This window comes from Aegilops tauschii, chromosome 7 (genome assembly GCF_002575655.3).
Source record: "Aegilops tauschii subsp. strangulata cultivar AL8/78 chromosome 7, Aet v6.0, whole genome shotgun sequence".
Lineage (NCBI taxonomy): Eukaryota > Viridiplantae > Streptophyta > Magnoliopsida > Poales > Poaceae > Aegilops > Aegilops tauschii.
The window spans coordinates 394,373,157-394,399,298 of NC_053041.3; positions in this window are offsets into that span (position 1 = coordinate 394,373,157).

The following is a 26,142-nucleotide window of genomic DNA, read 5'->3' on the forward strand; positions in this document are numbered from 1 at the left end:
GGATCACAAGTATCCACAACACATTGAATCAATGGACTCAAAATGATAGTGATAAAGGATGCCAATAAGATTACTAGACTTATGGGATTAACCATAATGCAAGTAAGAAAGAATTTCAAGAACAATAGGCAGTTGAGAATTTTCGACAGATCGAATAGTATTTCAAAGACTTTTGTGAAACACATGAACAATTGGGGAGAAACAAATCCTCGATATGTGTGAGGATTGAATTGTAGGTGTATTCCGGTGACAAGGAACTGCAAGGCAGCAGGCACAAAGGATTCTGAGAACAACGACGAGTATTTCGGTGTATCTTGTAATAACAAGAGCAACTGGGGATGAATGTAAGAATGGCAAGTGCATGTAGTTTTCTATAGGGGTTGATGGTGGAAGGGAATTGCAATGGTGAAGGGCACAAGGGGTATCTTTAATAACAAGAGCAACGAAGAGTATCTTCGAAATCTTCTGGTGCACCAAACAATCATCTGGAGTGAGGGGCTCTCCGGGAGGAAGTAGTTACAAAAACCTAGAGTCAGAGTTAGTAAATTCATTTTAACCCGAATAGAAGAGAGATCAGAATCCGAGAGTATAGACAAGGAATAAAAGATGCTAATACCACCCAATGGTGACGTGGGCCCGTAAGCCGCACAACCATGTTAGTAAAAGTTTTGCAATGACTAGACTTAACTTCGGCCAAGGAGTTTGAAAGGGGGATTCCTACAGGCAGTCAGCTCTAATACCAACTTGTGACGCCCCTATTCAATCGTACACTAATCATACATGAAAATATGCAGGATTAAGATCAGGGACTCAAGGGAAGATATCACAACACAACTCTAGACACAAATTAAAATAATACAAGCTTTATATTACAAGCCAGGGCCCTCGACGGATCGAATACATAAGCTCGAATACACAATAGTCAGCGGAAGCAATAATATTTGAGTACAGACATAAGTTAAACAAGTTTGCCTTAAGAAGGCTAGCACAAAAGTAGCAACAATTGAAAAGGCAAGGCCTCCAACCTGAGACCTCCTAACTACTCCTCGAAGCCAAACTCCACATAGAAACATCCTCGGGATCCTCTGGCTCCTGGACTCCATCATATGATCGCAATAACCGGGAAAAGGGAAAAAAGAACTAGCAAAGCAACCGTGAGTACTCATCCAAAGTACTTGCAAACAAGAATCTACACTACATATGCATCAGTATCAATGAAATGGGTAGTATCTGTGGACTGAACTGCAGAATGCCAGAATAAGAGGGGGATAGCTAGTCCTATCATAGACTATGCTTCTGGCAGCCTCCATCTTGAAGCATATAGAAGAGAGCAGCAAGTATAGCATCAAGTAACATCGTATAGCATAATCCTACCCGATGATCCTCTCCTCGTCACCCTGTGAGAGAGTGATCACCGGGTTGTCTCCGGAACTTATCTGGGTGTGTTTTATTAAGTATCCGGTTCTAGTTGTCATGAGGTCTGAATACAACTCTAAGTCGTCCTGTTACCATGGACACGACTATTCGAATAGATAAATCTTCCCTGCAGGAGTGCACCACATTACCCGACACGCTCGATCCCTCTGGCCGGGCACACTTTCCTGGGTCATGTTCGGCTTCGGAAGATCAACACGTCGCGGCCCTACCTAGGCCCAACAGAGAGGTCAGCACGCCGGTCTAAATCCTAAGTGCGCAGGGGTCTTGGGCCCATCGCCCGTTGCACTCCTGCATATTGCGAGGGCGGCCGATGAGCAGACCTGACAGCCTCCATTACAGAGGAGGGTGCTTTACGGGGTCCAACCTGGTGCGCGCCGCTCAGTCACCGACGTCCGGAAAGCTTCGACTGATACTACGACGCCGGTTGCCCATATCTTGTCCCACATGGTGGTTAGTGTGTATAGGCCAACAACCAGCTCAGATCAAATACCCAATCTCGTTAAGCGTGTCATTGAAATATCCACGGACGCCGACCAGGACCAGGCCCAGGCCCACCCGTCTCCTAGGTGGTCTCAACCTGCCCTGTTGCTCCGCCACAAAGATCCACTCAGAGGGCCATCATGAAACATGTCCTTTTAGCCCCCAGTCCGTGAACCACTCGCGGGTACTCTACGAGCTGACCCAACTTTAGTCACCACACTGTATCAAGTATAACATGTATGCATGTATATACCCGTGATCACCTCCCGAGTGATCACGACCCAATAGTATAGCATGGCAGGCGGATAAGAATGTAGGGCCACTGATGAAGTACTAGCATCCTATACTAAGCATTTAGGATTGCAGGTAAAGGTAACAACAGTAGTAAGAAGGACAGGCTATGCAACAGAATAGGATCAAATCGATGAAACAGTGACACTACTCTAATGCAAGGAGTAGAGGGAAAGAGTAGGCCATATCAGGATGATCAAGGGGGGTTTGCTTGCTTGGAAGCTCTGCTGAGAAGGAGGGGTCGTCAACATCGTAGACGATCAAGGCAGCAGTGGCGTCAGTCTCGAAGTCTACCAGAGAGAAGAGGGGGAAGAAACAATGAATACAATGCAAACATATGCATGAAGATGCATGACATGACAATAAGCGGTGCTAGAGGTGACCTAATGTAGCACTAGTTGCTACCGGCGAAGGGGGAAAACATCCGGGAAAGTATTCCCGGTGTTAGGCATTTTCGGGCAGATGAAACGGAGGGGGAAAGTTGCATGTACGCTATGCTAGGGGCATGTGACAGATGAATGGGGTACATATTCGGAATTGTCATATTTTTCTGAGCAACTTTCATATATAAATTATTTTAATCCGAGTTACGGTTAATTTTCTATGATTTTTTAAAGTTTAAATGATTTTCTGGAACTACTGGATTTATTATTAATACGAAAATTAAATTGCAAAAATGCTAAGCGCACCCGGTGCAGTGCACCCCGAGTGCCCTAGAGGCTGATAGTTTGCCCAGTCAGCAATCAACGTTGACCTGTTGACTAGTCAAACTGACCAGGGGGCCCACATGTCATACTAACAGATCCATCTATTAGTTTTTAGTTAATATTTTTTTTACTTTTTTTAGGGGCGTGGGCCCCGGTTGTCTGTGGCCAAGGGCCACTGGAGCGACGTGTGGGCTAAAGGGCTATCAGGCGTTGGGGCGTACTGCCCGGTGCGGTGCGAGGTCGCCGGGCGAGCAGAGAGGGGGGGGGGGGGGTTCTGCGGGCGCGGGCCGGCAGGAACGGACACCGGCCGGCGAGCAGAGGCAGGCGGTGGGGGGTGGCTGTGGGCGCATGGGCCGAGCGGGCACACACCCGACAGGGGACGGCGAGGCCACGACCATGGCCGGTGGAAGCCGTAGGGCGAGTGGCCACCGACGGGTGCAGCAAGGGGAGTGGGAGGCGGATGCGGACTTGGCGGAAGTGGTGGTGGGGCGTGCGCGAGGTCAGGTCAACCTGCCGGCGGCGACGCCAGAACGGCGGGAGCATGTGCGGCAACAACTCCAGAGCAGCAGGTAGCGGCACACGGGTGTGGACGGCGCTGGGCGCGGCGGCTGCGGTCTCGGCCAGGGGGCGATGCGGGCGGCCAGGGGCGCGCTACGGGCGGTGATACGTCTCCAACGTATCTATAATTTTTTATTGTTTCATGCTATTATATTATCTGTTTTGGATGTTTTATATGCATTAATATGCTATTTTATATTATTTTTGGGACTAACCTATTAACCTAGAGCCCAGTGCCAGTTTCTGTTTTTCCTTGTTTTTGAGTTTCGCAGAAAAGGAATACCAAACGGAGTCCAAACGGAATGAAACCTTCACCATGATTTTTCTTGGACCAGAAGACAACCAGGAGACTTGTAGATGAAGTCGGAGGACCACGAGGCGACCACAAGTATGGAGGGCGCGCCCAGGGGGGTAGGGCGTTCCCCCACCCTTGTGGGCCCCCCGTGACCCTCCTGATCTAATTCTTTCGCCTATATATTCCCAACTATCCCCAAACCACCAGAGGATCCACGAAAACACTTTTCCACCGCCGCAACCTTCTATACCCGTGAGATCCCATCTAGGACCTTTTCTGGCACCCTGCCGGAGGGGGATTTGATCATGGAGGGCTCTTACATCAACTCTATTGCCCTTCCGATGAAGCGTGAGTAGTTTACCACAGACCTACGGGTCCATAGCTAGTAGCTAGATGGCTTCTTCTCTCTCTTTGATTCTCAATACCATGTTTTCCTCGATGTTCTTAGAGATCTATTCGATGTAATAATCTTTTGCGGTGTGTTTGCCGGGATCCGATGAATTGTCGATTTATGATCAGCTTATCTATGAATATTATTTGAATCTTCTCTGAATTCTTTTATGCATGATTTGATATCTTTGTAATTCTCTTTGAATTATCGGTTTGGTTTGGCGAACTAGGTTGGTTTTTCTTGCAATGGGAGAAGTGCTTAGTTTTGGGTTCAATCTTGCGGTGTCCTTCTGATACGTCTCCAACGTATCTATAACTTATGAAGTATTCATGCTGTTATTTTATCATTCTTGGGTGTTTTACAATCATTTTATAGCAACTTTATATCATATTTTTTGTACTAACCTATTGACCCAGTGCCCAGTGCCAGTTCCTGTTTTTTGCTTGTTTTTCACATAGCAGGAAATCAATATCAAATGGAGTCCAAACACTTCAAAACTTTTTGTGGATATTTTATGGACCAAAAGACCACCAATGGGCCAGAGCAACACCTCGGTGGCCTCCCGCGCCCCCTCTTTACCCTATAAATTCACAAATACTCCAGAAACCCTTGGGGTTAACCTAAATCAGAAGTTCCGCTGCCGCAAGGCTCTATAGCCACCAAAAACCAATCTAGACCACGTTCCGGCACTCTACCAGAGGGGGGAATCATCACCAGTGGCCATCTTCATCATCCCGGCGACCACCACGATGAGGAGGGAGTAGTCCACCCTCGGGGCTGAGGGTTTGTACCAGTAGCTATGTGTTTAATCTCTCTCTCTCTCTCTCTCTCTCGTGTTCTTGAGATGTCACGATCTTGATGTATCGCGAGCTTTTTTAATATAGTTGGATCATATGGTGTTTCCCCCTCTCTATCTTGTTGTGATGAATTGACTTTTCCCTTTGAGATTTCGTTGTTATCGGATTGAATACCTTTATGGATTTCAGAGCACTTGATATATGTCTTGCAATTGAATACTCGTGGTGACAATGGGGTATCGTATTGATTCACTTGATATATGTTTTGGCACTCAACTCGCGGATTCCCGAGATGACATTGGGGTAATCTATGCATAGGGGTTGATTCATGCTCTTGTCTTTGTTTCTCCGGTAGAAATCTTGGGGCACTCTTTGAAGTTCTTTGTGTTGGATTGAATATTATGAATCTGAAATTATTTGGTGTTATTTTAGTACGAACTCTTGGATAGATCGATCGGAAAGAATAGCTTCGAGGTGGTTTCGTACCCTACAAACGATTTCTTCGTATGTTCTCCGCTAGATAGGAACTTTGGAGTGATTCTTCGTTGCACGTTGAGGGACGGTTATGTGATCCAATTATATTAGCATTGTTGAGAGAATGCACCCTAGGCCTCATTTTCAAGCATTGCAATACCGTTTTTGTGCGCGTTTACTATTTGCTACCTTGCTGTTTTTATTTATTCAGATTATAAAAATATATTTCTACCATCAATATTACACTTCTATCACCATCTCTTCGCCGAACTAGTGCACCTATACAAATTGCCATTGTATTGGTGTGTTGGGGACACGAGAGATTTCTTGTATTTGGTTGCAGGGTTGTTTGAGAGAGACCATCTTCATCCTACACCTCCCACGGATTGATAAACCTTAGGTCATCCACTTGAGGGAAAATTGCTACTGTCCTACAAAACTCTGCGCTTGGAGGCCCAACACGAGTCTACAAGAATGAAGTTGCGTAGTAGACATGAAGCTCTTTTCTGGCGCCGTTGTCGGGGAGATGAGTGCTTGAAGGTATATCTTTAGATCTTGCAATTGAATCTTTTAGTTTCTTGTTTTATCACTAGTTTGGTTTATAAAAGACAACTACAAAAAAATGGAATTGAGGTGGTCTCATATTGTTCATCTTTATAATGTCTTCCGTGAAAATGATGGAAAGGAAAGTTGTGCTCAATTGATAGAAGAAGAATTTACGAAATGTTTGGCATGAATGATGAGCTTGATTGCAATGTTGTTAGTATGAATTCTTTGATTATCCATGATGCTAATGATATGCAAAGCCATAAGCATGGGGATGCTATGTTTGATGAAGATGATATTTTTTATCCCCCAAGTTTTGATGAGAAAAATTATTATGATGAAAGCATGCCTCCTATTTATGATGATTATAATGATGAAAGTGGATTTGGAGAGGTCATGACTTTATTTACTGATAAAATCCACCAATTTGGATGAGGCTTCAATTGACTATGATAACAAAGTTGCTATCTATGATGATTATGGTGATGACATGTATGTTATAAAGAATAATGATAACCATGAAACTTGTCATCATGATTTTAATTTTCACTCTCATGATAGTTATTTTGTTGAGTTTGCTCCCACTACTATTGATGAGAAGAAATTTGCTTATGTGGAGAGTAACAAAATTTCTATGCTTATGCATCATGAAAAGAATGATTTATGTGACAACTATATTGTTGAATTCATTCATGATGCTACTGAAAATTATTATGAGTGAGGAACATTTTCTTGTAGGTATTGCAATAATATCGAGTTTCCTCTCTATGTGTTGAAAGTTTTGAAGTTATGCTTGTTTTGCCTTCCTATGCCAGTTGATTCTTGCTCCCATGAATTGTTTGCTCACAAAATCCCTATGCATAGGAAGTGGGTTAGGCTTAAATGTGCTTGCCATGTGTTCCATTATGCTCTCTTTATGTTTCAATTCTTATCTTTTATGTGAGCATCATTGAAATCATCATGCCTAGCTAAGAAGGCATAAAAGAAAAGCGCTTGTTGGGAGACAACCCAACACTTTTACCTACTGTTTTTGTGTGTTCACATGATTATTCTACTGTAGTAATCATGTTTTATTGCTTTTGTTTCAATAAAGTGCCAAGTAAAGCCTTTGGGATAGTGTGGATGAAAGTTGACTTGATTCTGTGCAAAAACAGAAACTTTTGCGCCCAGTCCAGAAATTTTTAAAATTCACAGGAACGTGATTTTGATCTGAATTTTTTTACAAATTATTGATATAGAAATTCTCTACGTTGTCCTAATTTTTCAGAAATTTTGGAGTAGCAGAAGTGAGTACAGATTACTTCAGACTGTTCTGTTTTTGATAGATCCTGTTTTCAATGCATAGTTTGCTTGTTTTCTAGTTTCTATGGATTATATTGCTCAATATAAATTTTGGAAATGATATGCTACAGTAGGCATTGTGTGGATACAATTATGAATCTTGTCTTTGGCAGTACCAAAGGGAAATGTTTTGCTCTTTATCATACTAACCTATCTCACAAAGTTCCGTTAAATTTTGTGTAATTGAAGTTTTCAAGTTTTGGGTGAGATATCGATATGAGGAGAATAAGGAGTGGCAAGATGTAGGGACCAGACCTCAGACGGTCAAGTCTCTGTGCTTAAGTGTCATCCCTGGATCGGTATTGCTGACACACACAATACTCGAGGCTTTATAACAGAGTTCAATCACACACTTATTACATCGAGTGTCTCAAAAAGAATACTTATTACAATAATATGGCTGAAGGCCATCTAAATAAGATAACTGCGGAAGCATCGAAGGTAAATGAGTCCATCCAACTCCACGACAATACTGAGTGCATGACAACGACCTAGCGCACCTTACTCTTCGTCTGAAAATTCTGCAACATGATACGTTGCAGCCGTGTAGGTCAGCACATGGAATATGCTGGCAAGATAACACCATAGAGCAATGAACAAATAATAGCTATCACTACATGCATATTTGGCTGGTGGAGGCTCTACGGTTATCATTTGCATAAAGCTAATCTTTCCCTACAACAAAGGAATAAATTTTATTTAACTACAAAGTTTGTTGAAAATATTGAGAAGGTACCCCCAACTCAATCCCAAATTAACATTAATATCCCAACAAATTAATTAAGTAAAGTGATGAGATCAACATAATAATTCAAGTACCAGATACTCAAAATGTCCAAAACCGGGGACACGGCTAACCATGATTAGTTTATACACTCTGCAGAGGTTTGCGCTCTTTTCCCCACAAGACTCGATCTCCTCCGTTGTATTTCTTGCACTGCATGATGTTTGAGAAACGGATGACCGAGACACAGTCTTTCCGAAGAGGTCCCCTTAACCGATAGATAGGCCGGTACACCTACAATCCCCTACATCTGCTAGCCCATCATGGAAAGGATTCCCACAACCTACTCAACTATGCCAGAGCCCATAATGGCTTGTGGCTGCACACAAAAGTTTCTAGCATGAATAATCTTATGATCCCTTTGAGCCTGGGTGGCGAACCATAGGATGACTACACGGATACCCCGAGATCTCCTTGGACAACACTGGATTCCCCAGGTGCCCACAAACAATCCACCCAGATGTGTATTAAAGTAGCCACCTTAAGTAAATCCTTAGATATAAATAACTCTCACATCTTTCATGAATCTCACAAACCAATCCACGTCTACGAGCATAGCATAGCAGTATAAGCATAACGTAGTAACACCCAGGGTTTGAATATAAGACAATAGGTTCCTACCTCATCAACTACTTCCCAAATATCCACATGTTATCACATCCTACTCATGCAATGTTTCAGGGTTGAAACTAATGCATGAAAACTAGGTAGGGATATGATCAAAGTGTTACTTGCCTTGCTGACGATCGTAAAACCCTAGAGATTCGTAGTAGCAAGCCTCGCACTCGAAAACTCTACCGTGAACAAACAATAGCATACATAAGCACTCAAGCATAATATGAAAAGGTAAAATCAAAAGAAAAGATCTAAACGGAAAGTTCAAGTGAAGAGCTTCGATTTGCAAAAGAATCAATCGAATCGGAGTTACGAAACACAAACTACGATCAAAAGAAGTTTGAATTAAAATCGGCTTGAAACCAAATTTTAAATTTCCAAAATCATGTTCAAGTTGTTTACCTGAATAGAGGAGAACAAGACAAAGATTTTGGCATTGGTTTCACTAGATTTGGATAAACGAGCAAAAAGTAGTGAGGGTGTAAAGATCAGGGACTAATCTATAAGAAACTTATTCACGGATAGATCCCTAGCAAAAATAAACAGAAAAAGAAAAATCAATCGGACGAACGTCCGCTAACAGAGACTAACGAACGAAATCGTTCGCTAGCAGATCGAAACGGGTGAACGTTCGCTATTTAACGAAACCTAAAAATAAAATCGATCTAAACGGAAGAAACCGAACTTTTATTGAAAAAACCGGTCGGGTTTTCTTCGGTTTTTTACCGGTTCGGCGGCGGCGGTGGATCGGTCAACGACGGCGTAGGGCGAGGCGGGCGGCGGCGCAGGTGGTGCGGCAGCGGGCGCCGCGAGCCGCGCAAGGCGGCGGCGCGCAAGCGACGGCGGCGGCGTCGGCTACGGGTGGCGGGGTGGCTGCGGGCGGCTCGGGTGGCGGAGGAGGTCGAGCCTCAGCCCTATTTACAGGGGCCCGGGGGGGGGGGGGGTTGGGGGAGGGGGCGAGCGGCGGGGAGGAGGAGTCCGCCCGGGACTCGGTGGCAGCGACATCGGGCGCGAGGCGGACTTGGGGACGAAGCGGCGGCGGGCTGGGCCACGGCCTTGCGCTAGCTGGCCGGCCGAGTTAGGATTTTTTTAATAAATTCACCAAAAAAGAAAAATCCAAAATAAATAAAATAAATAAAACCCTAAAAATCCCAAAAATAATTTTCACGGTCCTCTCCTAATATTTAAGACAACATGAACATTTTTCTGGGCTAAAATACAATTTTTTAAAAATGCAAATTTTCCCTAATTTACCCGAATAAAACCTCAAATAAAATTCAAATAAACTATATTCTTATTTAAAATTAAATTTCCATTATTTCCTCTGTTTTGAAGAAGTCATATTATCTTCTCTCATTATTTAATTTATTTTGAAATAATTGGAAAAATAACTTGAAATAAAAATCACCTTGATCCTAGTTACCAATTTTGAAAGTTCAAAAATGGTATTTATGAGAACCTCCAACTCTCTCAAATGGTCCTTGAGTTGCTTAAGGTTTCTAGGATCAAAATGTCCAAATAAAACCAATTCAGAATGCAAGAATCATGGATGCATATGATGACCTAGTGATTAACATCCAAATTGAAAATTGGGATGTTACACAAGACCCTAAGCTTGGGGATGCCCAAGGCACCCCAAGGTAATATTCAAGGAAGATCCAAGCAACTAATCTTGGGGATGCCCCGGAAGGCATTCCCTTTTTCGTCTCCAACATTATCGATACCCTCACTCAGAGCTATGTTTTTATTCGTCACATGATATGTGTTTTGCTTGGAGCATCATTTTCTTTTGTTAGGATTTGCTTGCTGTTATTTAGAATAATATTTTTAATCTTTATTTTTAGTAAAAATATCAAGTATAGCCTTTGCCATGCTTATTTTGCAAGTCCACATGTTCCTGTTTCAAAACAGAAAGTTTATCGATGTTGCAAAAATTCCCTAGAAAAGTCAGAATGTGATAAAATGTTGATTTTTTTTAAAAAATAAGCTATTATAAATTTTCTATAGTGTGGTAATTTTTCAGAACTTTTGGAGTTAGGGAAGTATTGATACTCTTGCATTCTTTACAGACTATACTGTTTTGGCAGATTGCTGTTATGTTTGCATTGTTTGCTTGTTTAATGATCCTATTTGAGGATAGGAGTATTAAATATGCAGAGGTATTTAGTATGCAATGTTGAATAATAATTTTAGTGATTTTATACAGTAGAGAATGATAAGGTTTTTGCATTGGTTTATACTAACTTATCTCACGAGTTCTTGTTGAGTTTTGTGTGGATGAAGCTTTTGAGATTTAGGAAAACCGTGATATGAGAAGAATTAAGGAGACACAATAGCTCAAGCTTGGGGATGCCCAAGGCATCCCAAGATAATATTCAATAGGTCTCAAGCATCTAAGCTTGGGGATTCCCCGGTAGGCATCCCACCTTTCTTTATCTACAATTTCGGTTAGTATCGGTTGAGCCTAAGTTTTTGCTTCTCCACATGATTTGTGCTATCCTTGGAACGTCATTTTGTTTTGTTTTGTTTGTTGTGTTAATAAAATTCTTAGATCTGAAAGTTTTTAATAAGAGAGAGTCCTCAAATAGCTACCCATTTACATAACTACTCGCTTGATCTTCACTTATATCTTTTGGAATAGCTTGTCATTTACTCTTGTACTTCACTTATATCCTATGAGTAAATTGTTGAATAAATTGAATGTCATGAAGTTGAAATCATATCATGCCTAGTGGTAGCTTCACATTGGGTTTAGAAAGTGAAATCTTTTGAGGCTTGACAATCACAATATTGGTCATACAAGCAATTCACGAATAATTAGTGTAAGGAAGAGAAATTTCACATGCAAATACACTATCTTGGAAATCTTTTGTGATTGTGAGCCCCCATCAAAATATTATATGCCAAAATTGTTGACGTTGGACAAGGAAGGCAATGTAATGGTTTATGTTTGTTCATATTCACATAGAAGTTATATTGTCATAGATCCTTCAACATGTGGTGCTTGCCCCCCATCTTTGCTAGCCAAAAATTCCGCACCAAGTAGAGATACTACTTGTGCATCCAAAAACCCTTAAACCGAAATCTTATTTTCAAGAGTCCACCATACCTACCTAAGAATTGAATAAGATCCTTCAAGTAATTTGTCATCGGTGCAATAAGGCAATAAAAATTGCTTCTACAAGTGTTAGATCATTTAGTGTAAGAGAAAATTGAGCGCTCGTACGAACTTGTGATGGCAAAGAATAAAAGCGACAGACTGCATAATAAAGGTTGCTATCATAAGGGGCGATATAACATGATGTTCTTTTTCACTAAGGGGTTGAGCATACAAACAAATAAGCGCATGGCAACCTCTGCTTCCCTCTGTGAAGGGCCTATCTTTTACCTTTATGTATTTACTTTTATGCAAGAGTCAAAGTTTTTATCTCTATTCCTTTTTTATTTTTATCCTTTGGCAAGCATCATGTGGTGAGGAAAGATCTAGGCACATATGTCCAGTTGAATATGGGTAGCATGAGTTATTATTGTTGACATCACCCTTGAGGTGAATACGTCGGGAGGCGAAACTATAAGCCCCTATCTTTCCATGTGTCCGGTTGAAATGTTTTGCTCATGTGTATGCGGTGAGTGTTAGCAATCATAGAAGACTATATGATGGTTGAGTATGTGGATCTCTTACTTAGACTCTGTTGAATAAGTTGAATTGCAATTGCTTGGTGACTGAGAACATAGGTTGTTGACTTTCAAGAGAATTCATTGTTTGAACCTTAACATGTGAATTGGTTGCCACTTTAACATGAGAGGTTTCATAAGAAAGAATTGCTGTTATGATGCTAGAAAAAATGATTGAAATTATCATTGATCAAACTTATGCACTTTGCTAGCATTCACACTTCATAAATTATTTCTTTTATCATTTACCTACTCGAGGACGAGTAGGAATTAAGCTTGGGCATGTTGATACGTCTCCAACGTATCTATAATTTATGAAGTATTCATGCTGTTATTTTATCATTCTTGGATGTTTTACAATCATTTTATAGCAACTTTATATCATTTTTTTGGACTAACCTATTGATCCAGTGCCCAGTGCCAGTTGCTGTTTTTTGCTTGTTTTTTACATCACAGGAAATCAATATCAAACGGAGTCCAAACACCGCGAAACTTTTTGTGTATTTTTTATGGACCAAAAGACCACCAATGGGCCAGAGCAGCACCTAGGGGTGCCCCGAGGGGGGCACAACCCACCACGGCACGCCTGGGGGCCCAGGCGCACCCAGGTGGGTTGTGCCCACCTCGATGGCCTCCCGCACCCCCTCTTTACCCTATAAATTCACAAATATTTCAGAAACCCTCGAGGTTAACTTAGATCAGAAGTTCCACTGCCGCAAGGCTCTATAGCCACCGAAAACCAATCTAGGCCCTATTCTGGCACTCCGCCAGAGGGGGGAATCATCACAGGTGGCCATCTTCATCATCCCGGCGGCCACCATGATGAGGAGGGAGTAGTCCACCCTCGGGGCTGAGGGTTTGTACCAGTAGCTATGTGTTTAATCTCTCTCTCTCTCTCTCTCTCTCTCTCTCTCTCTTGTGTTCTTGAGATGTCACGATCTTGATGTATCACGGGCTTTGTTAATATAGTCGGATCATATGGTGTTTTCCCCTCTTTATCTTGTTGTGATGAATTGAGTTTTTCCCTTTGAGATTTCGTTGTTATCAGATTGAATACTTTTATGGATTTGCGAGCACTTGATATATGTCTTGCATATGAATACTCGTGGTGACAATGGGGTATCGTATTGATTCACTTGATATATGTTTTGGCACTCAACTAGCGGATTCCCGAGGTGACATTGGGGTAATCTACACATAGGGGTTGATGCACGCTCTTGTATTTGTTTCTCCGGTAGAAATCCTGGGGCACTCTTTGAAGTTCTTTGTGTTGGATTGAATATTATGAATCTGAAATTATTTGGTGTTATTTTAGTACAAAATCTTGGATAGATCGATCGGAAAGAATAGCTTCGAGGTGGTTTCGTACTCTACAAACGATTTCTTCGTATGTTGTCCGCTAGATAGGAACTTTGGAGTGATTCTTCGTTGCACGTTGACGGACGGTTATATGATCCAATTATATTAGCATTGTTGAGAGATTGCACTAGCGAAAGTACGGACCCTAGGCCTCATTTTCAAGCATTGCAATACCGTTTTTGTGCCCGTTTACTATTTGCTACCTTGCTGTTTTTATTTGTTCAGATTATAAAAATATATTTCTACCATCAATATTACACTTTTATCACTATCTCTTCGCCGAACTAATGCACCTATACAAATTGCCATTGTATTGGGTGTGTTGGGGACACAAGAGATTTCCTGTATTTGGTTGCAGGGTTGTTTGAGAGAGACCATCTTCATCCTACACCTCCCACGGATTGATAAACCTTAGGTCATCCACTCGAGGGAAAATTGCTACTATCCTACAAAACTCTGCGCTTGGAGGCCCAACACGAGTCTACAAGAATAAAGTTGTGTAGTAGACATCACCTTCCCTAGTGACAGTAGGGGCGGCAAGGCATGTATTGTATTGTTGCCATCGAGGATAAAAAGATGGGGTTTTCATCATATTGCTTGAGTTAATTCCTCTACATCATGTCATCTTACTTAATCCGTTACTCTGTTCTTCATGAACTTAATACTCTAGATGCAGGCAGGAGTCGGTCGATGTGTGGAGTAATAGTAGTAGATGCATAATCGTTTCGGTCTACTTGACACGAACGTGATGCCTATATTCATGACCATTGCCTTAGATATCGTCATAACTTTGCGCTTTTCTATCAATTGCTCGGCAGTAATTTGTTCACCCACTGTATTATTTGCTATCTTGAGAGAAGCCTCTAGTGAAACCTATGGCCCCCGGGTCTATTTTCCATCATATAAGTCCGATCTACTATTTTTGCAATCTTTTACTTTCTGATCTATAAACCAAAAATACAAAAAATATTAATTTACTGTTTATCTATCTCTATCAGATCTCACTTTTGCAAGTAACCATGAAGGGATTGAGAACCCCTTTATCGCGTTGGGTGCAAGTTGTTTGATTGTTTGTGCAGGTATTAGGTGATTTGTGCGTTGTCTCCTACTGGATTGATACCTTGGTTCTCAAACTGAGGGAAATACTTATCTCTACTTTGCTGCATGACCCTTTCCTCTTCAAGGGAAAAACCAACGCAAGCTCAAGAAGTAGTAGGCGGAGCCGAAGGGGTTGCAGCCCAGATAGAGAGGGCCTGAGCACGGCCGGGCGGAGGCGGGGAGTAGCGAGCAGCACAGTAGAGGCGGCAACAGCAGTCAAACAACAGAAGCGGGAGCAACAGGGGCGGTGGCAAGCAGCGCAATGATAATCCCCAAGTGCAAGGAATCTTCGTAGCAATTTCCAAAGGTGGAAGTGATAAGTATGGAGTGTCGAACCCACAAGGAGCTAAAGGTAAGATCAATATTCTCTCTCAAGTCCTATCTGCCACTGATATGACTCTACGTACACCAAACATTTGCTTTCATCTAGAAACGAGAAATAAAACTACGTTGTGGGTATGAAGAGGATAACTTTGCATGATATCAGAGAGCTAAAATATAAAAGTAGGTGTTGTTAACATAAAGTTAGAATATATTACTATATATTATAAATAGCGAGTGTGGAATAATGATGGATCGGTGTGCGGAATTATCCTAGGCAATTGTTAACAAGATCGGTAATCATTATTGAAATTTTATATGAGGGAGAGGCATAAGCTAACATACTTTCTCTCCTTGGATCATATGCCCTTATGATTGGAACTCTAGCAAGCATCCGCAACTACTAAAGATCATTAAGGTAAAACCCAACCATAGCATTAAAGCATCAAGTCCCCTTTATTCCATACGCAACAACCGCCTTACTCGGGTTTAAGCTTTTGTCACTCTAGCAACCCACTATAAGCGAATCATGAACGTATTGCAACACCCTACATCGGGAATCCTTCATGTGTGCGCGGCACGGAAGTCACCATAGGACAGCACCAAAATAAAACATACAACTCAAACCAATATATATCATCAATCTGAAGGAAATATGCCCTAGAGGCAACAATAAAGTATTATATATTTCCTTATATCATGATAAATGTTTATTATTCATGCTAGAATTGTATTAACCGGAAACATAATACATGTGTGAATACATAGACAAACAGAGTGTCACTAGTATGCCTCTACTTGACTAGCTCGTTAATCAAAGATGGTTATGTTTCCTAGCCATAGACATGAGTTGTCATTTGATTAACGGGATCACCTCATTAGTAGAATGACGTGATTGACTTGACCCATTCCGTTAGCTTAGCACCCGATCGTTTAGTATGTTGCTATTGCTTTCTTCATGACTTATACATGTTCCTATGACTATGAGATTATGCAACTCCCGTTTACCGGAGGAACACTTTGTGTGCTACCAAACGTCACAACGTAAATGGGTGATTATAAAGGTGCTCTACAGGTGTCTCCAAAGGTACTTGTTGGGTTGGCGTATTTCGAGATTAGGATTTGTCACTCCGATTGTCGGAGAGGTATCTCTGGGCCCACTCGGTAATGCACATCACTATAAGCCTTGCAAGCATTGTGACTAAATGAGTTAGTTGCGGGATGATGTGTTATGGAACGAGTAAAGAGACTTGCCGGTAACGAGATTGAACTAGGTATCGAGATACCGACGATCAAATCTCGGGCAAGTAACATACCGGTGACAAAGGGAACAACGTATGTTGTTATGCGGTCTGACCGATAAAGATCTTCGTAGAATATGTGGGAGCCAATATGGGCATCCAGGTCCCGCTATTGGTTATTGACCGGAGACGTGTCTCGGTCATGTCTACATAGTTCTCGAACCCGTAGGGTCCGCACGCTTAAAGTTACGATGACAGTTTTATTATGAGTTTATGTATGTTGATGTACCGAAGGAGTTCGGAGTCCCGGATGAGATCGGGGATATGACGAGGAGTCTCGAAATGGTCGAGACGTAAAGATCGATATATTGGACGACTATATTCGGACTTTGGAAAGGTTCCGAGTGATTCGGGTATTTTTCGGAGTACCGGAGAGTTACGGGAATACGTATTGGGCCTTATTGGGCCATACGGGAAAGAAGAAAAAGGGCCTCAAGGGTGGCCGCACCCCTCCCCTTGGTCTGGTCCGAATTGGACTAGGGAAGGGGGGCGCACCCTTCCTTCTTTCTCCTTCCCCCTTCCCTTCTCCTACTCCCACAAGGAAAGGAGGAGTCCTACTCCCGGTGGGAGTAGGACTCCCCCCTATGGCGCGCCTCTCCCCTTGGCCGGCGGCCTCCCCCTTGCTCCTTTATATACGGGGGCAGGGGGGCACCCCAAAGACACAACAATTGATCCTTGAGATCTCTTAGCCGTGTGCGGTGCCCCTCCACCATATTACACCTCGATAATACCGTTGCTGAGCTTAGGCGAAGCCCTGCGTCGGTGGAACATCATCATCGTCACCACGCCGTCGTGCTGACGAAACTCTCCCTCAACACTCGGCTGGATCAGAGTTCGAGGGACGTCATCGAGCTGAACGTGTGTAGAACTCGGAAGTGCCGTGCGTTCGGTACTTGATCGGTCGGATCGTGAAGACGTACGACTACATCAACCGCGTTGTGTTAACGCTTCCGCTTTCGGTCTACGAGGGTACGTGGACAACACTCTCCCCTCTCGTTGCTATGCATCACCATGATCTTGCGTGTGCGTAGGAATTTTTTTGAAATTACTACGTTCCCCAACAGTGGTATCAGAGCCTGGTTTTATGCGTTGATGCTATGCACGAGTAGAACACAAGTGAGTTGTGGGCGATATAAGTCATATTGCTTACCAGCATGTCATACTTTGGTTCAGCGGTATTGTGAGATGAAGCGGCTCGGACCGACATTACGCGTACGCTTACGCGAGACTGGTTTCACCGTTGCGAGCACTCGTTGCTTAAAGGTGACTGGCGGGTGTCTGTCTCTCTCACTTTAGTTGAACCGAGTGTGGCTACGCCTGGTCCTTGCGAAGGTTAAAACAGCACCAACTTGACAAACTATCGTTGTGGTTTTGATGCGTAGGTAAGAACGGTTCTTGCTAAGCCCGTAGCAGCCACGTAAAACTTGCAACAACAAAGTAGAGGACGTCTAACTTGTTTTTGCAGGGCATGTTGTGATGTGATATAGTCAAGACATGATGTGATATAATTTGTTGTATGAGATGATCATGTTTTGTAACCGAGTTATCGGCAACTGGCAGGAGCCATATGGTTGTCGTTTTATTGTATGCAATGCAATCGCCATGTAATGCTTTACTTTATCACTAAGCGGTAGCGATAGTCGTAGAAGCATAAGATTGACGAGACGACAACGATGCTACGATGGAGATCAAGGTGTCATGCCGATGACGATGGTGATCATGCCGGTGCTTTGGAGATGGAGATCACAAGCATGGTGCTTCGGAGATGAAGATCACAAGCACAAGATGATGATGGCCATATCATATCACTTATATTGATTGCATGTGATGTTAATCCTTTATGCATCTTATCTTGCTTTGTTTGACGGTAGCATTATAAGATGATCCTTCACTAAATTATCAAAGTATAAGTGTTCTCCCTGAGTATGCACCGTTGCGAAAGTTCTTCGTGCTGAGACACCACGTGATGATCGGGTGTGATAGGCTCTACGTTCAAATACAACGGGTGCAAAACAGTTGCACACGCGGAATACTCAGGTTAAACTTGACGAGCCTAGCATATAACAGATATGGCCTCGGAACACGGAGACCGAAAGGTCGAGCGTGAATCATATAGTAGATATGATCAACATAGTGATGTTCACCGTTGAAACTACTCCATCTCACGTGATGATCGGACATGGTTTAGTTGATATGGATCACGTGATCACTTAGAGGATTAGAGGGATGTCTATCTAAGTGGGAGTTCTTAAGTAATATGATTAATTGAACTTAAATTTATCATGAACTTAGTCCTGATAGTATTTTGCAAATTATGTTGTAGATCAATAGCTCGCGTTGTTACTTCCCTGTTTTATTTTTGATATGTTCCTAGAGAAAATTATGTTGAAAGTTGTTAGTAGCAAAGATGCGGATTGGATCTGTGATCTGAGGATTATCCTCATTGCTGCACAGAAAAATTATGTCCTTGATGCACCGCTAGGTGACAGACCTATTGCAGGAGCAGATGCAGACGTTATTTACGTTTGGCTAGCTCAATATGATGACTACTTGATAGTTTAGTGCACCATGCTTAACGGCTTAGAATCGAGACTTCAAAGACGTTTTGAACGTCATGGACCATATGAGATGTTCCAGGAGTTGAAGTTAATATTTCAAGCAAATACCCGAGTTGAGAGATATGAAGTCTCCAAACAAGTTTTATAGCTAAAAGATGGAGGAGAATCGCTCAACTAGTGAGCATGTGCTCAGATTGTCTGGGTACTACAATCGCTTGAATCAAGTGGGAGTTAATCTTCCAGATAAAATAGTGATTGACAGAATTCTCTAGTCACCATCACCAAGATAGTAGAACTTCGTGATGAACTATAATATGCAAGGGATGACGAAAGTAATTCCCGAGCTCTTCGTGTTGCTGAAATCGACGAAGGTAGAAATCAAGAAAAACATCAAGTGTTGATGGTTGACGAGACCACTAGTTTCAAGAAAAGGGCAAAGGGAAGAAGGGGAACTTCAAGAAGAACGGCAAGCAAGTTGCTGCTCAAATGAAGAAGCCTAAGTCTGGTCCTAAGCCTGAGACTAAGTGCTTCTACTACAAAGGGACTGGTCACTGGAAGCGGAACTACCCCAACTATTTGGTGGATAAGAAGGATGGCAAAGTGAACAAAGGTATATTTGATATACAGATTATTGATGTGTACTTTACTAGTGTTTATAGCAACCCCTCGGTAATTGATACTGATTCAGTTGCTAAGAGTAGTAACTCGAAACGGGAGTTGCAGAATAAACAGAGACTAGTAAAAGTGAACAAAGGTATATTTGATATACAGATTATTGATGTGTACTTTACTAGTGTTTATAGCAACCCCTCGGTAATTGATACTGGTTCAGTTGCTAAAGAGTAGTAACTCGAAAATGGGAGTTGCAGAATAAACAGAGACTAGTAAAAGGCGAGGTGACAATGTGTGTTGGAAGTAGTTCCAAGATTGATATGATCATCATCGCACACTCCCTGTACTTTCGGGATTAGTGTTGAAACTAAATAAGTGTTATTTGGTGTTTGCGTTGAGCATGAATATGATTTGATCATGTTTATTGCAATACGGTTATTCATTTAAATTAGAGAACAATTGTTGTTCTGTTTACATGAATAAAACCTTCTATGGTCATACACACCAACGAAAATGGTTTGTTGGATCTCGATCGTAGTGATACACATATTCATAATATTGAAGCCAAAAGATGCAAAGTTAATAATGATAGTGCAACTTATTTGTGGCACTGCCGTTTAGGTCATATTGGTGTAAAGCGCATGAAGAAACTCCATACTGATGGGATTTTGGAATCACTTGATGCTTGCGAACCGTGCCTCATGGGCAAGATGACTAAAACGCCGTTCTCCGGAACTATGGTGAGAGCAACAGATTTGTTGGAAATCATACATACAGATGTATGTGGTCCGGTGAATATTGAGGCTCGTAGCAGGTATCATTATTTTCTGACCTTCACAGATGATTTGAGCAGATATGGGTATATCTACTTAATGAAACAAGAGTCTGAAACATTTGAAAAGTTCATATAATTTCAGAGAGAAGCAGAAAATCATCGTAACAAGAAAATAAAGTTTCTACGATCTGATCGTGGAGAAGAGTATTTAAGTTACGAGTTTGGCCTTCAGTTGAAACAATGTGGAATAGTTTCACAAATTCATGCCACCTGGAACACCACAGCATAATGGTGTGTCCGAACGTCATAACCGTACTTTATTGGATATAGTGCAATCTATGATGTCTCTTACCAATTTACCACTAATCGTTTTGGGGGTTATGCATTAGAGACAGCTGCATTCACGTTAAATAGGGCACCATCAAAATCCGTTGAGACGACGCCTTATGAACTGTGGTTTGGCAAGAAACCAAAGTTGTCGTTTCTTAAAATTTTGGGGTTGCGATGCTTATGTGAAAAAGTTTCATCCTGATAAGCTCAAACCCAAATCGGAGAAATGTGTCTTCATAGGATACCCAAAGGAGACAGTTGGGTACACCTTCTATCACAGATCCGAAGGCAAGACATTCGTTGCTAAGTATGGATCCTTTCTAGAGAAGGAGTTTCTCTCGAAATATGTGAGTGGGAGGAAAGTAGAACTTGATGAGGTAACTGTACCTGCTCCCTTATTGGAAAGTAGTTCATCACAGAAATCTGTCCCTGTGACTCCTACACCAATTAGTGAGGAAGTTAATGATGATGATCATGTAACTTCAGATCAAGTTACTACCAAACCTCGTGGGTAAACCAGAGTAAGATCCGCACCAGAGTGGTACGGTAATCCTATTCTGGATGTTATGTTACTAGATCATGACGAACCTACGAACTATGAAGAAGCGATAGTGAGCCCAGATTCCGCAAAATGGCTTGAAGCCATGAGATCTGAGATGAGATCCATGTATGAGAACAAAGTATGGACTTTGATTGACTTGCCCTATGATCGGCAAGCCATAGAAAATAAATGGATCTTCAAGAGGAAGACGAACGCTGATAGTAGTGTTACTATCTACAAAGCTAGACTTGTAGGAAAAAGGTTTTTGACAAAGTTCAAGGTGTTGACTACGATGAGATTTTCTCACTCGCAGCGATGCTTAAGTCTGTCCGAATCATGTTAGCAATTGCCGCATTTTATGAAATCTGGCAAATGGATAAACAAAACTGCATTCCTTAATGGATTTATTAAAGAAGAGTTGTATATGATGCAACCAGAAGGTTTTGTCAATCTTAAAGGTGCTAACAAAATATGCAAGCTCTAGCGATCCATCTATGGACTGGTGCAAGTATCTCGGAGTTTGAATATACGCTTTGATAAGTTGATCAAAGGATATAGTTTTATACAGACTTGCGGTGAAGCCTGTATTTACAAGAAAGTGAGTGGGAGCACTACAACATTTCTGATAAGTATATGTGAATGACATATTGTTGATCGGAAATAATGTAGAATTATTCTGCAAAGCATAAATGAGTGTTTGAAAGGAGTTTTTCAAAGAAAGATCTCGGTGAAGCTACTTACATATTGAGCATCAAGATCTATAGAGATAGATCAAGACGCTGGATAAGTTTTTTCAATGAGTACATACCTTAACAAGATTTTGAAGTGGTTCAAAATGAAACAGTCAAAGAAAGAGTTTCTTGCCTGTGTTACAAGGTGTGAAATTGAGTAAGACTCAAAACCCGACCACGGCAGAAGATAGAAGAAAAATGAAAGTCATTCCCTATGCCTCGGCCATAGGTTCTATAAAGTATGCCATGCCGTGTACCAGATCTATTGTATACCCTACACTAATTTTGGCAAGGGAGTACAATAGTGATCTAGGAAGCGGGAGCAACAGGGGCGGTGGCAAGCAGCGCAATGATAATCCCCAAGTGCAAGGAATCTTCGTAGCAATTTCCAAAGGTGGAAGTGATAAGTATGGAGTGTCGAACCCACAAGGAGCTAAAGGTAAGATCAATATTCTCTCTCAAGTCCTATCTGCCACTGATACGACTCTACGTACACCAAACATTTGCTTTCATCTAGAAACGAGAAATAAAACTACGTTGTGGGTATGAAGAGGATAACTTTGCATGATATCAGAGAGCTAAAATATAAAAGTAGGTGTTGTTAACATAAAGTTAGAATATATTACTATATATTATAAATAGCGAGTGTGGAATAATGATGGATCGGTGTGCGGAATTATCCTAGGCAATTGTTAACAAGATCGGTAATCATTATTGAAATTTTATATGAGGGAGAGGCATAAGCTAACATACTTTCTCTCCTTGGATCATATGCCCTTATGATTGGAACTCTAGCAAGCATCCGCAACTACTAAAGATCATTAAGGTAAAACCCAACCATAGCATTAAAGCATCAAGTCCCCTTTATTCCATACGCAACAACCGCCTTACTCGGGTTTAAGCTTTTGTCACTCTAGCAACCCACTATAAGCGAATCATGAACGTATTGCAACACCCTACATCGGGAATCCTTCATGTGTGCGCGGCACGGAAGTCACCATAGGACAGCACCAAAATAAAACATACAACTCAAACCAATATATATCATCAATCTGAAGGAAATATGCCCTAGAGGCAACAATAAAGTATTATATATTTCCTTATATCATGATAAATGTTTATTATTCATGCTAGAATTGTATTAACCGGAAACATAATACATGTGTGAATACATAGACAAACAGAGTGTCACTAGTATGCCTCTACTTGACTAGCTCGTTAATCAAAGATGGTTATGTTTCCTAGCCATAGACATGAGTTGTCATTTGATTAACGGGATCACCTCATTAGTAGAATGACGTGATTGACTTGACCCATTCCGTTAGCTTAGCACCCGATCGTTTAGTATGTTGCTATTGCTTTCTTCATGACTTATACATGTTCCTATGACTATGAGATTATGCAACTCCCGTTTACCGGAGGAACACTTTGTGTGCTACCAAACGTCACAACGTAAATGGGTGATTATAAAGGTGCTCTACAGGTGTCTCCAAAGGTACTTGTTGGGTTGGCGTATTTCGAGATTAGGATTTGTCACTCCGATTGTCGGAGAGGTATCTCTGGGCCCACTCGGTAATGCACATCACTATAAGCCTTGCAAGCATTGTGACTAAATGAGTTAGTTGCGGGATGATGTGTTATGGAACGAGTAAAGAGACTTGCCGGTAACGAGATTGAACTAGGTATCGAGATACCGACGATCAAATCTCGGGCAAGTAACATACCGGTGACAAAGGGAACAACGTATGTTGTTATGCGGTCTGACCGATAAAGATCTTCGTAGAATATGTGGGAGCCAATATGGGCATCCAGGTCCCGCTATTGGTTATTGACCGGAGACGTGTCTCGGTCATGTCTACATAGTTCTCGAACCCGTAGGGTCCGCACGCTTAAAGTTACGATGACAGTTTTATTATGAGTTTATGTATGTTGATGTACCGAAGGAGTTCGGAGTCCCGGATGAGATCGGGGATATGACGAGGAGTCTCGAAATGGTCGAGACGTAAAGATCGATATATTGGACGACTATATTCGGACTTTGGAAAGGTTCCGAGTGATTCGGGTATTTTTCGGAGTACCGGAGAGTTACGGGAATACGTATTGGGCCTTATTGGGCCATACGGGAAAGAAGAAAAAGGGCCTCAAGGGTGGCCGCACCCCTCCCCTTGGTCTGGTCCGAATTGGACTAGGGAAGGGGGGCGCACCCTTCCTTCTTTCTCCTTCCCCCTTCCCTTCTCCTACTCCCACAAGGAAAGGAGGAGTCCTACTCCCGGTGGGAGTAGGACTCCCCCCTATGGCGCGCCTCTCCCCTTGGCCGGCGGCCTCCCCCTTGCTCCTTTATATACGGGGGCAGGGGGGCACCCCAAAGACACAACAATTGATCCTTGAGATCTCTTAGCCGTGTGCGGTGCCCCTCCACCATATTACACCTCGATAATACCGTTGCGGAGCTTAGGCGAAGCCCTGCGTCGGTGGAACATCATCATCGTCACCACGCCGTCGTGCTGACGAAACTCTCCCTCAACACTCGGCTGGATCGGAGTTCGAGGGACGTCATCGAGCTGAACGTGTGTAGAACTCGGAGGTGCAGTGCGTTCGGTACTTGATCGGTCGGATCGTGAAGACGTACGACTACATCAACCACGTTGTGTTAACGCTTCCGCTTTCGGTCTACGAGGGTACGTGGACAACACTCTCCCCTCTCGTTGCTATGCATCACCATGATCTTGCGTGTGCGTAGGAATTTTTTTGAAATTACTACGTTCCCCAACACAATCAACCCAAAGGACAAAAGAAATCTACTCAAAACATCATAAGATGGCAACACATCATTGGATCATAATATGTGGCATAAGGCACCATGTTCAAGTAGGGGATTACAACGGGGTGTGGAAGAGTGGACCCCGTAAAAGAGATGAGGATGGTGATGATGATGGTGATGTTGATGAAGACGATCACTGCGGCCATGGTTCCCCCGGTGTCACTCCAGCGCCACCGAAAGAGATGGGGAGAGAGCCTCCCCCTTGTGCTTCCTCCTCCATGGCCTCCCCCCTAGACGGGGAGAGGTTGTCCCTCTGGTCCTTGGCCTCCATGGCGATGATGGCCCCCTCCGGGATCCTCCTCCATGGCCTTCGATGATGATGGCCCCCTCCGGCAGGGTGTCAGAGAGGGCCTAGATTGGTTTTTCGAGGCTACAGAGGCTTACAACGGCGGAACTCCCGATCTCTCTTCTGTTCTAGGGTTTTTAGGATTTATAGGAAGGGTTGGCGTCGGTTTCACGTCAGGGGGACCCATGAGGCAGTCACAGGGTTGAGGGCGCGCCCTGGGGGGGGGGCGCTGATACGTCCATTTTGCATCATGCTTTTATATTGATATTTATTGCATTATGGGCTGTTATTACACATTATATCACAATACTTATGCCTATTCTCTCTTATTTTACAAGGTTTACATGAAGAGGGAGAATGCCGGCAGCTGGAATTCTGGAGTGGAAAAGGAGCAAATATTAGAGACCTATTCTACACAACTCCAAAAGTCCTGAAACTTTACGGAGCATGTTTTTGGAATATATAAAAAATATTGGGCGAAGAAGGAACCAGAGGGGGCCACCAGCCAGCCACAAGGGTGGAGGGTGCGCCCTACCCCCTGGGCGCGCCCCCCGACCTTGTGAGCCCCCTGGCAGGCCTCTGGTGCCCATCTTCTGCTATATGGTGTCTTTTACCCTAGAAAATAATCAAGAAGAAGCTTTTGGGACGAAGCTCCGCCGTCCCGAGGTGGAACCTGGGCAGAACCAATCTAGGGCTCCAGCGGAGCTATTCTGCCAGGGAAACTTCCCTCCGAGAGGGGGAGATCGTCGCCATCGTCATCGAGAGGGGGTCAATCTCCATCAACATCTTCACCAGAACCATCTCCTCTCAAACCCTAGTTCGTCTCTTGTATTCGATTTTGGTCCAAAACCTCAGATTGATATTGCTAGTAGTGTTGACCACTCCTTGTAGTTGATGCTAGTAGGTTTATCCGATGGAAGATCATATGTTCAGATCCTTAATGATAATTAATACTCCTCTTATTATGATTGTGAATATGCTTTGTGAGTAGTTACGTTTGTTCCTGGGGACATGGGAG